At 36.7% G+C, this 14,138-nt stretch overlaps 1 protein-coding gene across 14 annotated transcripts in view; it reads left to right on the forward strand.

Moving 5' to 3' along the window:
• DOCK3 (dedicator of cytokinesis 3) overlaps nt 1–14,138 on the forward strand; it is a 221,679-nt gene that overhangs the window by 41,597 nt on the left and 165,944 nt on the right. The window lies entirely within an intron of this gene.

The following is a 14,138-nucleotide window of genomic DNA, read 5'->3' on the forward strand; positions in this document are numbered from 1 at the left end:
TGTAAGAAGTAGCATATGTGTTCAGTAGTAGAAGATGGAAGATCACTTTAAGTCCTGTCAAAGACTTCAAGGAATTACTCAGCACAGTCTATGAGCATTTGTTTTAGCATCTAGAGTTTGAAAGGGGAAGAACTCAAAAGTGTTTTCATACAATTGCTCCTTCCTCTATTAAAAATAAAAAATCAAGATAAATGCTTTGAGTTTTGTACTCATCTGTTTTATATAATTCTCAGTTGCTGCCACATAACGTCACCTACCTCTGCTTTCATATTCTATTACTCTTTTAATGGTCAAATCCCATGGAACAGCAACTAAAAAAAAACCTTACACATTTGAAAGTATTTTTTTCCTGGGTTTTCTTTTTTCCTTTTAGCTTTTTAGATTAGCAATTACAAGCCATAACTGTAGGATTAAGATCAAGAACTGAGGGTGGTACAAGCATGAATATCCTTTCTTTCCTTATTTTAAAGAAATACTTCTACATAGAGCAGCACCTTTGTTTCCTTCTTTAAATGTGAAGTGACAGTAGGTAGGAAATAAGTCTGGAAAAGATACTATTAAATGAGTCTAGTGTATCTCTAGCATAACCAGCCATATTCAGGAATACCTGCGAAAAGCAATCAAGTCTATTATGAATTCAGTTTTACTTTTGCTGCTCCTACTTCTTCTATGGGGATCATATGCCTCTGAAGAAATTTTCTTGAAAAGTAGCATCCAATCTAATTGGGGCAGGGAGGGGGCATGGCACATGGTATATACACTTTCTTTCATACCACTCTTACACCTCGTACTCCTTGGTTTTTTTTCATTTCAAATACTTACCTCTCTGGTATATGTGAATAAAGCGGTCTTTTTTGTTTTCTTCCTGTAAGATTTTTCTCTCTTCCCAGTGTCAGATGAAGAAGGTAACAGTAATACTGACAATGGTATTAAATTGGAGAAAGGGGAATCATTTTACCTACAAATGAGTTACACTTCCTTCCACTAATCTGTTTCTTTTTTATTGTTAAAACTAGTTCCTTGAGGGGGCGGAGAGAGAGAGAGAGAGAGAAAGCTCTAGCTATAAACTTTCATGTAGTGATTTTCTTTCTGGGACTGCTTTCTGTTCTAGCTCATTATACTTACTGCACACAACATTATTGTATTCTTAAATAACAGGAGAAAGAATTCACTGTTTTCATAGAACTTTGGAAGGACACATCTGTTCCATGGCAGGGAGAAATTGGCAGAGCTTTAGAGTAGAAAATAAATTGTTTTGTGGTGGGTTTCTCCAGAAATTATTAAAAAACAAAACATGAAACAACCAACCAAACAAAGAAAAAGACCAACAAAACCAACAATAAAACAACAACAACAACAACAACCAAAAACCAACCCCAAGCCAAACCCAAATATTTTCTAATATAGAAATAATCAGAGAATTGTTTATGTTGGAAGACACCTCTTGAGATCATCTTCTTCAACCGCCTTCTCAAGTAGAGTAGCTTGTCTAGGACTGCATCCAGTCAGGTTTTGAGTTTCTTGTGAATGGAGACTCCACAACTTCCCTGGACAGAGCTGTTAGTGTTTGACTACCTTCAGTCTTATGTTCAAGACTACTGGTGTGGTACCATAGCTCTTCTGACATGAAAGAACGCTCTAAACTATTTTTAGGTGGGTAACAGAAATTTGTCCCATTTACAAATCGTAAATCTGAAGCCTGAGGAAGTGTACAGAGGTGGGATTAGGATTTTATAATTGGTATTTAGGCTAGAAGCTATGCTGTAAGGTCATATCTTACAATGTATTGAGACTAAATGGAAATACTTGCTTGTTGTTTGTTCAGCACCAGCAGAAATTTTTTATTCCCTAGCTGTAATACGAATCATCTAAGGAATCTAATGAATGTTATTTATCATGCTGCTGTGCCTAGTCAGCTTTGTAGAGAAGTTTCTTACCGTAGCAAAAGTTCAGACACTAGTTCTTACTGCAGATGTTTTCAGTAAGTCAATACCTATAAATGGTAATAGTAGGTACTTCATTATCTAATAATATTGCACTGTAAGACAACTGCCAAACAAAATGTGCAGCATGTCTCAATATCTCTGAACAGGCTGAAATGTTCATCTTATGTTTTTTTGGCAAAATTCTTACTTAGGTCATTGTTTGAAAGAAGTTTGTTTCAGTTAAAAATCCCAAGAAATTGCTGTAGTAATATTGTTGAGATACGTTGTAAGGTTTGTATTTGCCTTTCACTTAAACAGTGGGAACTGGAATGTAATACCCAGGGAGCCTGGAGTGTTTAAAACACTGCCTGAAGAGGAATGCTGTGCTGTTCCAAGATAAAGCAGCTCAGATGAAAAAAAAAAAAAATTGGAGGGAGGAGGAGATCAGTGAGAAATGGAAGGGCAAAGTGAAGCACAAATTTGAGAGAGGCAGTTATAGAAAATTAGTTCATGTAAAATACTGGCGATCTTCCTCAGTTCCTTCTGACCACAGAGAGTCCATTCTATTACTAGGAAGAAACTGTGCGTGGGGAAGCTTGAATAGGTTTGAGTTATAAACGTTGTGCAGCAATTTTAGTTTGTAGGTCTGTGAAATATATATTGGAAAGATTGGCCTGAGTTCACTGTTGTAACACAGGGCTGTGATATTCTTGTAATTATTGCTATAAAGGTGAAAGCAAAGCGATAGTCTTAGGAGAACTAGAAGCTGAGACTGTGGAGAAAAAGGCATTTGTGTGCAATGAGTTCCTAAAGGAAGGGCTGTGCCTAAAATGAATTTGAAATAAAGACGTATGGTGTTTTCTTTGCTTTATTGTAATATCATGTATTGCTCTGACTAGCTGGATTCTTGTATTGTAACCCTTTAAATGCTAACAAAACAATAAGAATTCTGAAAATGCAGGAGGTTTCTCTCAAATTGGAACGGGAAAGGGATACAAATAATGCTGGTATGGAAGCTATCAGAAAATTTTTTCAGGAGTTTTGTTATATATATTGGTTATTTTTTTGTAGTAGTAATGATAATCTACTTAAAAATTTTATCTAAAAATCACCTTTATTTGTTACTTATTAATCACTAAAGGAATTTAAATACTTAGTATTTTTAAAGGAGTAAAGATGATATGACTTTTATGGTTCTAGGATGCAAAAAAGCACCTTTTTCCCGCTATTTGAATATGTAGTCTGTACACAGATAGTTATTGTGTCATGACACTGGAAAATAAAGTGGTTCTTTCCTTTCTGATCTGCCTGCATGCAGGCTTCTAAGATGCTCGCAGAAACAGTAAGATTTAGTGGCTGCTTTCTGTCAAAAAAGGCCACTGTTCTATTTAACCTACTTGGTTTGGATTTTCTTACTTTTCACTGCTGTTGTACAAAATCTTTGGGAGGGAGTTCACAGGAACTGAGTGTTTAAAATCTATACTATGTAACACTGTATACTGATTTGCTTATAATGTGAGTAGGGTTTCTGATAACCATAGCTGGCCAGATGTGTGTGTGTGTATGTATGTGTATTTATGTATACACATACCTACATATCTTGTCACTAAGTTTATGGTCACTGTATCTTGTGTTATTGTTTTGTCTGGCTCAAATAATCTGTATTGTTATTTAGATTAATTTGGACAAGATGCCTATTTTGTTTCGAGGGAAGTCAAAGAAATTTAAAAGAAGGTTCTACTTATCCTTTCTCACTATTACGAAAGCTCATAAACAAAAAGATGCCAATGATTCCCTTCCTCAGTATTATACTTAATCCAGAGTGGAAGAGGAAAGAAAAATAAGATGCTTATTATTGATACCACTATGGGAAGCTGAGTTTGTTCTTGTGACTACTCCAAAGGGACAAGGAAGAGAGAGCAGAAATGCAAGAACAAACCTTGGAGAGACTTCTGTAGGCACAGAAGTGGACAAAGATGCAAAATTGCACTTGCTATGGTGAAATGCTGTGTGTGGTTCTCATGTAGTAGCCCAGACCAGTGTATGACTTCCACTGAGACAGAAGAATAATACCAATAAGGTAGATAACTTTCTCCCTTACCCTGTATGTGTTGGTAAGATTTGTTATTTTTGTACCACTTCTAAATAAAGGATCTGCAAGTTCTCTGTAAGCTTTAGTTAATTAGGTCAAACAAGACTCCTGTGAGTTGTTAAGTCAGCTAAAGAGATAGCTGAAATTCACAGTTGGAGCATAGTAGCTATTTTAACAGTAAAAAAAATTCCTCAGAGTTTAAGATGTGATGTGAGGATTATTTCTGTTGAAATAGCAGATAACTGTAGAGAGACCAAACATAATTGCCCAATTTAGAATTTGGTCAGATCAGTAAAGGTAATTTGCTACTTCTATACAGGAGGGGAGAGAGGGGAAGAACATGTCTTCTCCTTTAGTTTTAGGAGTAAGACCTAATGGCATTGGGAATAGATGGAATTTTTGCCAGCTGAGTTGGAAACAAATTTCCTGTTGGCTCCTTTTAAATTTTCTGGGAATCTTATCACGTAAAAGAGAGTGGGTAAAAGAACTTGATACAATTGAAGCTGATTTGGGTGTTTTGGTGTCCCTAAAATTGAAGCATTGTTTCAAAACTCATCTTAAAAAAAATGCCATTCACTAATGTAGTTTTCTCTTGTATTGGAATATTTTATGAGACATTTTTACTTAGTGAGTTGCCTTTTGCTTCATATTTGATAAAACATGGAACTGCTGATGCATTTTCTAAACTCTGTAGACAGAAAAAAGTGTGTGATATGATCTAGAACAAGACACTGCATCTGAGGTCTACTTCAGAAGGACTCTCTTGAAGGAATAGTATGGAAAACCAAGGCTGAGCATATTTTGTACACACTTACAGTTCTGCGCAAGCAAACTCCTAGAGAGATGAGGTATTTGTTCTGAGACATATGTACAGAGATAGTATTGCACTTATATGTGGCCCTCTTTCCTTTTTCTGAGTAGTTTTCAAGGTTACCTGCAAAGAGAAAAATCTTTTAGGGTGATTGTTCAGGCACTGTGAAGGAGACATCTAAAAAGAATCTTAAGATCTTGTCTGGCCCTATTTGACACTAACAGAGAGACTCAAAAGTTATCGCTTTATTATCCCATGTCCTGTATTCTAATGTTCGGCAGTATTATGGATATTTTTATATCTTTCTATGGTTGGAGTGAAGGGTGGCTCTTCACAGAGTGGCCAGAAACTCAGATATAAGTTTGAGGCAGCTGATAGTCTTCTTAAGTGCTGCACAGAATGTAAGGGAAACTAAGAGTAAATATTTCCACTTCCAATAGTATCTAGTTCTTCAGTTTTTCAAAGGGAACGGTGTGCTGGGAAAACATGATTGCTTAGCAACCTAATCAGTGGCTTTTAACAGATTTGTCTTTTAGTTACTAGAAAATACTTGAACATTTTTCTTTGTTTTGAAGGGTACATGCAAAATGATTTGGGGAATGCAGAATGATGAACACTACAGTGTTGTATGTATAAGGTGGATATTTTAGTAATTTGGTATGTTCAGTCATGGAAGGGGAAGCTGGAGATAAATCACAGAACCGTAGAATAGCCCAGGTTGGAAGGGACCTCGGAAGATTATCTGGTCCAACCTTTCGTGGAAAAGGGTGCCTCAACGAGATTATCTAGCATCCTGTCCAATTGCGTCTTGAAAACCTCCAGTGATGGGGACTCAACCACATCCCTGGGGAGGTTGTTCCAGTGAATTGTTGTTCTTACCATAAAAAATTTCTCTCTCATGTTGAGATTAAACCTCTCCAAGTGCAATTTATACCCACTGTCCCTTGTTGTCTCTGTGTGGCTCCTTGTGAAGAGAGAGTCTCCATGCTCTTTGTAGCTGCCCTTTAAGTACTAGAATACTGTGATGAAAGGTCCCCTTGAGCCTTCTTCTCCAGGGAGAACAGACCACACTCCTTTTACCTTTCCTCATAGGGCAGGTTCTCCAGCCCTTTGATCATCCTCATGGCCCTCCTTTGGACCATCTCCAGTCTGTCCACATCTTTCTTGAATTGTGGGGATCAGAATAAAGAGCACAATATGGAAGTGTCACAGTGTGGTTTATGTCTGCTCATTGCCTTACGCACTTAAAAATTTTTGTACCTAAAATTGTAGGCTTTTACACCACTTACATATGTTGTCATTGGAAAGTCAAGTAAAAGTCCTTCTCATGCTTTGTTAAAATGAGACTTGCATTTACATAAATTTATTAGCTATGGTTTCCTGGAGGTCTTTAGTGGGTGTCATGACATCTACATTTCGTCTTTGGTGAAACAGTCCTAATGTAGAAACTACACTTAATATTTATTAGGTCACTTCCAGAAAATGCTGTCCATTTCAGTACATCTCCCTATTAGCACTAACTTGCTGAAGTGCTTCATATTTTAAGATTATAATGCATTCCCTTACTTACTATATTTCCCTTCTTATTTTTAAGAGACTTAATGCAATTGGTCTCTTGTAGTGATTTGTGGAAGTCTGGGAGCTTTAAGGAATTAGAAGTAGGCATAAAGTTTTAGGAGAGTAAAATAAGATTAGTTTGTAAGCAAGTCTTATATCATTAAAATTTGAAAAATTACAATCATTGGCTTGAAAATTATTTCCCTTTGAAGACCATGGAACTCATGGCTACTTTATTGGATTTAAGGAACAGTATAACAAGTATACAAGTATATACAAGTATAACTGCAATATATGCAGTACATTTCACCTTTCATTTACTTCCACATATAGATTCATTGTATCATTTAAGATTATTAGGATCAACTAGACAGTGCCTATGTATTTTAAAACAAACAAAGAAAAGGTTGACTAATAAACCAAAAACTGCAAAAATCAGACTGTATGGGAGGAATATATGTTTTGAGTTACCATGGAGATGGTTAGATTTCAATATATTTTAAAAATAAAGGCAGAATTAAATGTAAGTCACCTTCTGGTGTCCTTGGCAAATCCTACTGTGATAAACTATGTGCAGGGTGTTTTTATAATTTCTTACTTTGTAGGAGAATGTTATTTAGTCATTGATATGGGAGGTTAATATGCATTTTTATTTTGGTAAATAGAAGAGAATAGCTGCCTTCCCAATACTGAAATTCATAGCAAATTGTGGCGGGATTTGGAGTGGGGGTTTTTGAGATTAATTTTACATTTTTGAATTATTAGCTGGTTTGTAGTTAACAAAGAGCTCTTTCCTTTTAGAACAACATCCAGTCTACTGCATGCTGAAAACAGTATAGATATAAAGTACATGTGCAATATTAAAACATGGGAATTTGATTTTACTGAATGCTGGTTTAATGCCAGCTTTGAACAGACAACCAGCAAGGAAACGGAACAGAATTTACTCTGGGGAAACCAGTGGCTGACCTGCAAATGCTTTCAAACTATTTTGTACTGTAAACATACTGAATGCTTAATTACATTAGGCTAGGGAAAGAAGATTTTAATCCAAAAATCCAGACAGGAGTTTGAGGGTTTGTTCATCTGTGACTGGAGAGGCTCACCTGGGTTGTCCCCAATATGATCATATGACAGAATTACATTTGAAATAGAGGCAAATGATAGTGTTGTTTGAGTTTAGTCTTACAAAGATGTGTTTTGAGGAAACATGGCAGTTTGTTTTGGTTTTGTTTTTAAAGAACAGAAAATTAGAGAAGAAGGGGGAAAAAGGGGGGATAGGGGAGGAAGCTAGCAATCTGGCTTTTTGGAGTGAGTGAGTTAGCTTGTGTGCCTGTATAATAGAGCTTAGAGGGAAAAAGACTGATTATCCCTAGGGGGTATTTATTGTAACTAAAAAGGCAGTTTGTTGGATTTCATTTTATAGAAGACTTCTTTTATTTTAATAGAAAAGCAAAGACATCTGTCCTTTTGGCAGCCTGTATGGCACTGTTGTCCATGTGGTATCAAGACGCGTCCTTCAGCCTTAGCCTGATTTGTGTTACTTTCTGTTGTTCCTATCCTTAAGACAGAGAAGAAAAGGTAACAAACATATAATAATTATAATTCTTAATAATTATTGTAATTTTAAGATCTATCTATTTATAACACAATTATGTTTTCTAAGGGGAGTAAGTAACAGTTTCATGAGTGGGAGGGGTAGAAAATCAGCCTTATGAGAATTAGTGTACACACTCTCCTTGTGGCTGGAGTGACAGAGAACACGGTAGCTACAGCAGTGGGCAGCCAGCATTGCCCTGCCAAATTTGATTAGTCTCTGCATTGTTGCATTTGGCTGGGCAGGAGGTAATGGTTGATTATTGTGTCCTTCTAAAACAGGAATAAAAATGCATCTTAATTTAAAAACTCAGTGGTAAGTCTCGCAAATGGATAGATACTTAATTTTGCATTAAGTATTAAGGTGAAAGTAGAACATTTAACAAGATTATTAAAGATCTGTTTCTTTTCTCATGTTTCAACTTCCAGCTACATGATTGTGGATATATTGTAGAGGTAATTGATAAATAAAAACTGTTAGAAAAGTATAAGTAGGATTGCAAAGGCAAGTATTCAAAAACCAGGGAAATGCCTGTATTCTCAGTTTAGTCTACTTTTTTTCTGTAAGAGTTATGGTAAGACCTTTAATTTTGTGGTCATTTACCATATGGTATATGGTAATAAGGCTGTAAACCCCCTTTTTTCTTCATGAGTGCGACAAAGACTTCCAGAAAGAGGGAGAGCTACTCTTAATGAAGAAAATGCAATTTTTCCCTCAGAGAGGGTTGTGACTTTCCATTTTCCATGTTGATATTATAGGAGTTATCACAAGCTAGTTGCAGAAAATTAGGGGACACTTTTATACTCTAAGTTCTCTGTAAAACCAAGATAATATTCCCTAGTCTTGCATGTATTTTCACAAGAATGTTGTGGGTTTGAAGCACTTAGATGCTGAATGTTACGTAGAAATCATTAGGAATGGGGAATATCCGCCTTCGTGGAAAGGCTTGAATAAGTTTTATAAACTGAGCCCTCAGAACCTTACATTTTGCCACAAATGGTAATGAAAATCTGGATGGTTGTTCAATAATTGGTCAAAATAAAGAGGGGTTCCACATTTGGTCATACAATTAAAAACCTCTTGTAAAGCATATGTACAGGACCCAGGGCTAATTTCAGTTATTGTTTATCCTCATTTTCCTGAGTGCTTCACTTTTTCTTTGAGTAATTTTCTCATAAAATATGTTTTTTGTGAATGTTGGAATGAAAAAGGGGGGAAGAAACATAAATTTTATCTTTGTAAACCACTCGCATAATTTCTTAAATTGATTGCATCTTAGTTCTGAGCTAACAGTGATTCATGGCCTTTGGGGAAATGTGTCCTCCTTTCAGAAATTATTCTGCCTGTTTCCCCGAGTTTTACTGTTTAATAGAAGTTATCATACTGTGTTTTACACATAAAGAATGTTTAAAATACAAGGAATACGAATAAACAGTAAGAAATTGGGAGAGGTTTCTGTGAGAGAACTGTTAACTTCTTGTGTTTTGTGTCCACCTTCCTATAAATTTTAAGGTGGCTTTGTTTTGTTTCATTTTTTTAAATTTAGAAGCAGAGCCCTGTGCTAGCTGATTGTTCATAGATAGCTTTGGTTTTAGTTACAAATCCTGATTAAATATTAAAAAAATACTGATTGCCAAGTTTGATTTCAAAGTCTTTAGCTGCTACTACTGCTATTGCTGTACTATACAGTAGAAGCTTCTTCAGGTAGTGAAGATATTTTATGATTGTACATTTTCCCCTAAAAATACCATACTGCCTTAGAGTTAAAAATCCATCAGCTGATATGAAAGTTAATTCCAAAAGGTAAATTAATTTAGGGCACCCCGAAGGCTTATAAAACAGATACCCATTTCTTTTTAGTGCCAGTACTCACTGCCACTAATAGCTCCAGATCCAATGTGTTTAGATGAGATCCAGTACATATTACAGCAAAAACTGTTGCTGAAATAATGGAAAAAATAAATCAAGTGTAGGATTATATGATTTTTCTGATAATAGCCACTGATATACATGTACCTCTTTGTATCAGTGGCTTCCTGTTGATATGGTCTCTAGTTTGTTTTCCTTCAACAGAGATGCATGCTGCTGCTAATAGTTCCAAAAGGGACAGCAAATGCTAAAGGTATAGGAACACTACTCAGCCAAATACTGCACCTTGCATGTGTGTGGCTGAGAGTGGCTGTTACACAAGCGAAGGCGGAGACGCAGGAAATTAAGGAACCTTATTCTAGGGGTGAGGGGGGAAGTAGGGGGTCCAAAGAAATTGAATTGCTTTTTAATCTGGTATTTTAAGTTCACTCTTTTGCTCAAAGTTTTATCCTCAGCATAAAATTGCATGTACGTGTGATTTGTCACGAGGGTTTCTAGGGCTAATATAACTATACTAATTCTTTCTTTTCACTGTGTTTTTCATGGTGAGTGAATTTTGGAATGTCATAGAATCAGAATGATTTAGGTTGGAAAAGGCCTTTTAAGATAATCAAGTCCAACCAGTAACCTAACACTGCCAAGTCCATCACTAAACCACGTCCCTAAGTGCCATGGCTACACATCTTTTCAATACTTCCAGGGATGGCACCTTAACTGCTTCCCTGGGCAGCTGTTCCAATGCTTGACAGCCCTTTTGGTGAAGGGTCCATGAGCTGAAAGGACTTTTCATAAATTTGGAAGATCCCGAGTCCCAAGTTCTTTATCTGAAGGTTGGTTTTTTGTTTTGTTTTGGTTTTGTTTCAGCAGAACGACAGTAGTATGAATTCAAAGACCTATACATAGTGGGGGAAATAGTGATTTCTTTTATGTTCTTTGCCATTTGAGCATTAGCTGTTTGATCTAAACTAAATTGCAGTTGATGGAGCAGATTTCAGTTTATTCTTTAGGATATGTCCTGAGAGGTGATGGGGAATTTGTGAATGCTTGCTCTGTAGTCCGTGCAAGAGCAGGCATTCAGAAATGAAGCTGAGATTGCATCCTTTCAGAAGGAAAGGGAGACTTACTTAATATCTATTTGGACTTTTCAAGCTGATGTAAACGGGCACTGCTGCAGAAAGAGGCAGTTTGTTTCCCTCCTGTCCCCTTCCACCCTGTGACCCATTCCTACCCTGTCCTTTCTGGCAACACTAGCAGTTGTTTAGACAACGGGTGAGTGGACTGAGGCACTGCGCATTCCTGTGCTGTCACTGATTAGGGGGAGTTTGAGCTTCTCTTTTGTTTAATGCAGTAGTTAATGTAACAGTCCTATTAGAAGGTATTGATGTTTATCAAAGATGCAGGTTTATAATTATTATATTACTGTAAGTCTTGAAGTATCTAGTTATTTTAAGTGATTTTACGAAAACTATTAAATGGACTCATTACTTTCTTATTAGAGGGATGTGCTTGGAAACCTGCTCAGATAGGTTGTAATGGATTTCTAAAATGCACATAGAATACTGGCTTATAATACTAAAAGAAAGTTAACTTATTTTCTGGGGAAACTGAAAAAGAGGTTTCTTGTTAATGATGGTTTCTGTGTGTTTACTAATGAAAAAGAAAGGTGTAAACAAACAGGTGTATGGCAGGTTTTCATGAATGTGTTGGTAGAGTTAAATGAGTTAATGAAATTACTGTAAATAAAAACATTAATTATGGAATATTTGGTAGGATGGAAGAAAGGGAAGAAGAAAATAAGATCTTAACCACTGTGGTGAGTTTTTTGGGGGTGGTGGTGTTTTTTTTTTAATAACAACCAAATAACTTTATGGGGATTGTGTATAGATATTACTAGTATCTTCATTTTATTTAAAAGTATGATATACAGAGATGTTTTAGTTATTACTTGGAGAGACACTAAAGACAGTGAAATGGGGAAATCCTGTTGCCTTTCAAAAGAGGAAAATATTGCAATCAATCCAATGCTAAGAAGATACAAACTAGAGGTAAGGTTTCTGTCAATTTTTGTCTGGCCCTTGTGTCACAGAATGTAAACAGAATGGCAGTTTGTTTTAGGGGAACTGGCAATATTACTGACAAGTTTAGAATTGGGACGATGATTTTAATGAGCCAGTTAGCCTTGTTGTTGGATTTTGGTGTCATACTCTGAAGTAGCTGCTGAGTTTGCTGTCTCAGATCTGACAATAATTGCAGGCATGGCAGCTCTCACTGTGTAATACTGTTGGCTGTCATCATGTAAATCTACATTAGAAACACATCTAAATGCAAGTATTCAATTTAAGACTTACTCCATTACCACTAGCATAGTAGTCTAGAAATAATATAATTGTGGTTTGATATTTCTGTTGAAACCAATGGCATTGCTGTGTTAGATGAAGCACAGAACAGTTGTATTGAAATAGCTGCAGAAAGAGGAAAGACAGACGTTAGGCACACTTCCTTATTTAACAAATTCTCCTGTGTGAAACAATCTAAAATAAATCCTTTATCCTTGTCAGTTTTATTTATCCTAGAAAAGCCATACCCTGTTTTAAGATGTAATTTTTTAGTACCTTTGTTCTTCATTTCACTACCATCTTTCAGGGTTTGTTTTGTAGGTAGATCTGGGAAATACATAACTAGGTAGCTCACAGGCATCACCAAATAAGCTAGAATTTTCTTACATGGGCAATAAGCTGAAACATTTACACATTGTGTGTGACTTTCTGATGCAAAAAGTGGTACTATCTCATTGTATTGTTACAAGATGATGTGAAATTTGATACTGTTGGGTTTTTTTGGGGTTGTTTGGGGTTTTTTTTTTTTTTTGGTAAAACATTATTGTGCCATGAAAAACACTGTATTTCTGATGGTGTTCTCCCATTTTTATTCGAGGAAATGAGAAAGCTATACTTTACGAATCATCTGTTGTTAGAGGTCCTTAAGTTGGCGTGGCCAGGGCCTTCTGAAGGGTGTCCCTTTGAACAGACAATCCTCTTTCCTTTCATTCTTTCTTCTACTCCCCTGCCTTATTATGTTTAATCTCTTTACCAGTTCTAACTAAGTCCAGCCCCCCAAAAAAATATTAATTTTCTTGGAAATAAGTGGCAGTGTAGAGGGAAGAAATGTAATTTTATTGCTCCTGCCATAAGAAGGGCTACAGTGCAATTTCAGCCATATTGTGAAGCAGAAGGTAATTCAGACAGGAATGAGCTTTGAGAAGCCAGGCTTCATAATGTATGCTGCTTATTGCACTTATGTATACGCTAGTGTCTGCATGGCTGTGCAGTGGGAATTATCTGGCTGAGTGCTAACCATCTTTAATTCTATTGCTGTTTTTCTAGCAGATTAGATTCTGGATGGGGCTCACTGTAAAAGCGCCAGCCATGGTGCATGGAAAGGAGACAATAGGTTCAGACAATGAGGGGTTTGAGACTACTTGCTTTTATTCAGCAACATGTATTTCTGGTCGATTAAACTGGCTGTACCACAGTGTTACATTTTAATGTAATAAATGAGCAGTTACTCAGGGAATTGCCTCCCTTGACCCTCTTGCTAATACAGCTTAGTGTATGGCTGGTCTTTGCGGCAAGGACAGTATTGCTGGCTCATGTTCAGCTTCTTCACCATGATCACCAGGTTGTCTTTCATAAAGCTGCTGCCTGCCCTTGTTGCATAAGGTTATTCTATCCCAGATGGGGAGGACTTTGTATTTGCCTTGGAAGAACTTTATGAGGTTCTTGTTGGTCTATTTCTCCAGCCTGTAAGAAGCTCCCCTGAATAGCAGCCTCCAGTGTGGTGTCTGCTCCCCCAGGCTTGGTATCACCTGCAAAGTGTCCAATACTACACTCTATTCCAGTAACCAGATTGTTAGTAAAGATGTTGGTACACTGAGGGCTGCCACTAGGAACCAGCCACAAGTTGGTCCATGTTCTGTTGATGACCACATTCTGAGCATGGCAGTCCAGCCAGCTTTCCCCCCAACTTACAATCCATTTCTCCAGTCCATATTTCACCAATGTGGCTTATAGCACATATTCTGCAGAAGATGTGCCCTGGCTGTCTCAGGCCAATTATCTTTTCTGACCTCAAATCTTCAAACTGTATAGTTGAGTTTCCCTGTTTTCTAGTGCGAGCCTTCTCTTCAGAAATTATCAACCATGTCAGAGGTAGAAACCATGCACATCCATAAATCTGATTACAAGTTGCATCGATAAAGGTAACAATAAATGTAGAACTTCTGCAGGC

Source organism: Phalacrocorax aristotelis, chromosome 6 (assembly GCF_949628215.1).
Source record: "Phalacrocorax aristotelis chromosome 6, bGulAri2.1, whole genome shotgun sequence".
Taxonomy (NCBI): domain Eukaryota; kingdom Metazoa; phylum Chordata; class Aves; order Suliformes; family Phalacrocoracidae; genus Phalacrocorax; species Phalacrocorax aristotelis.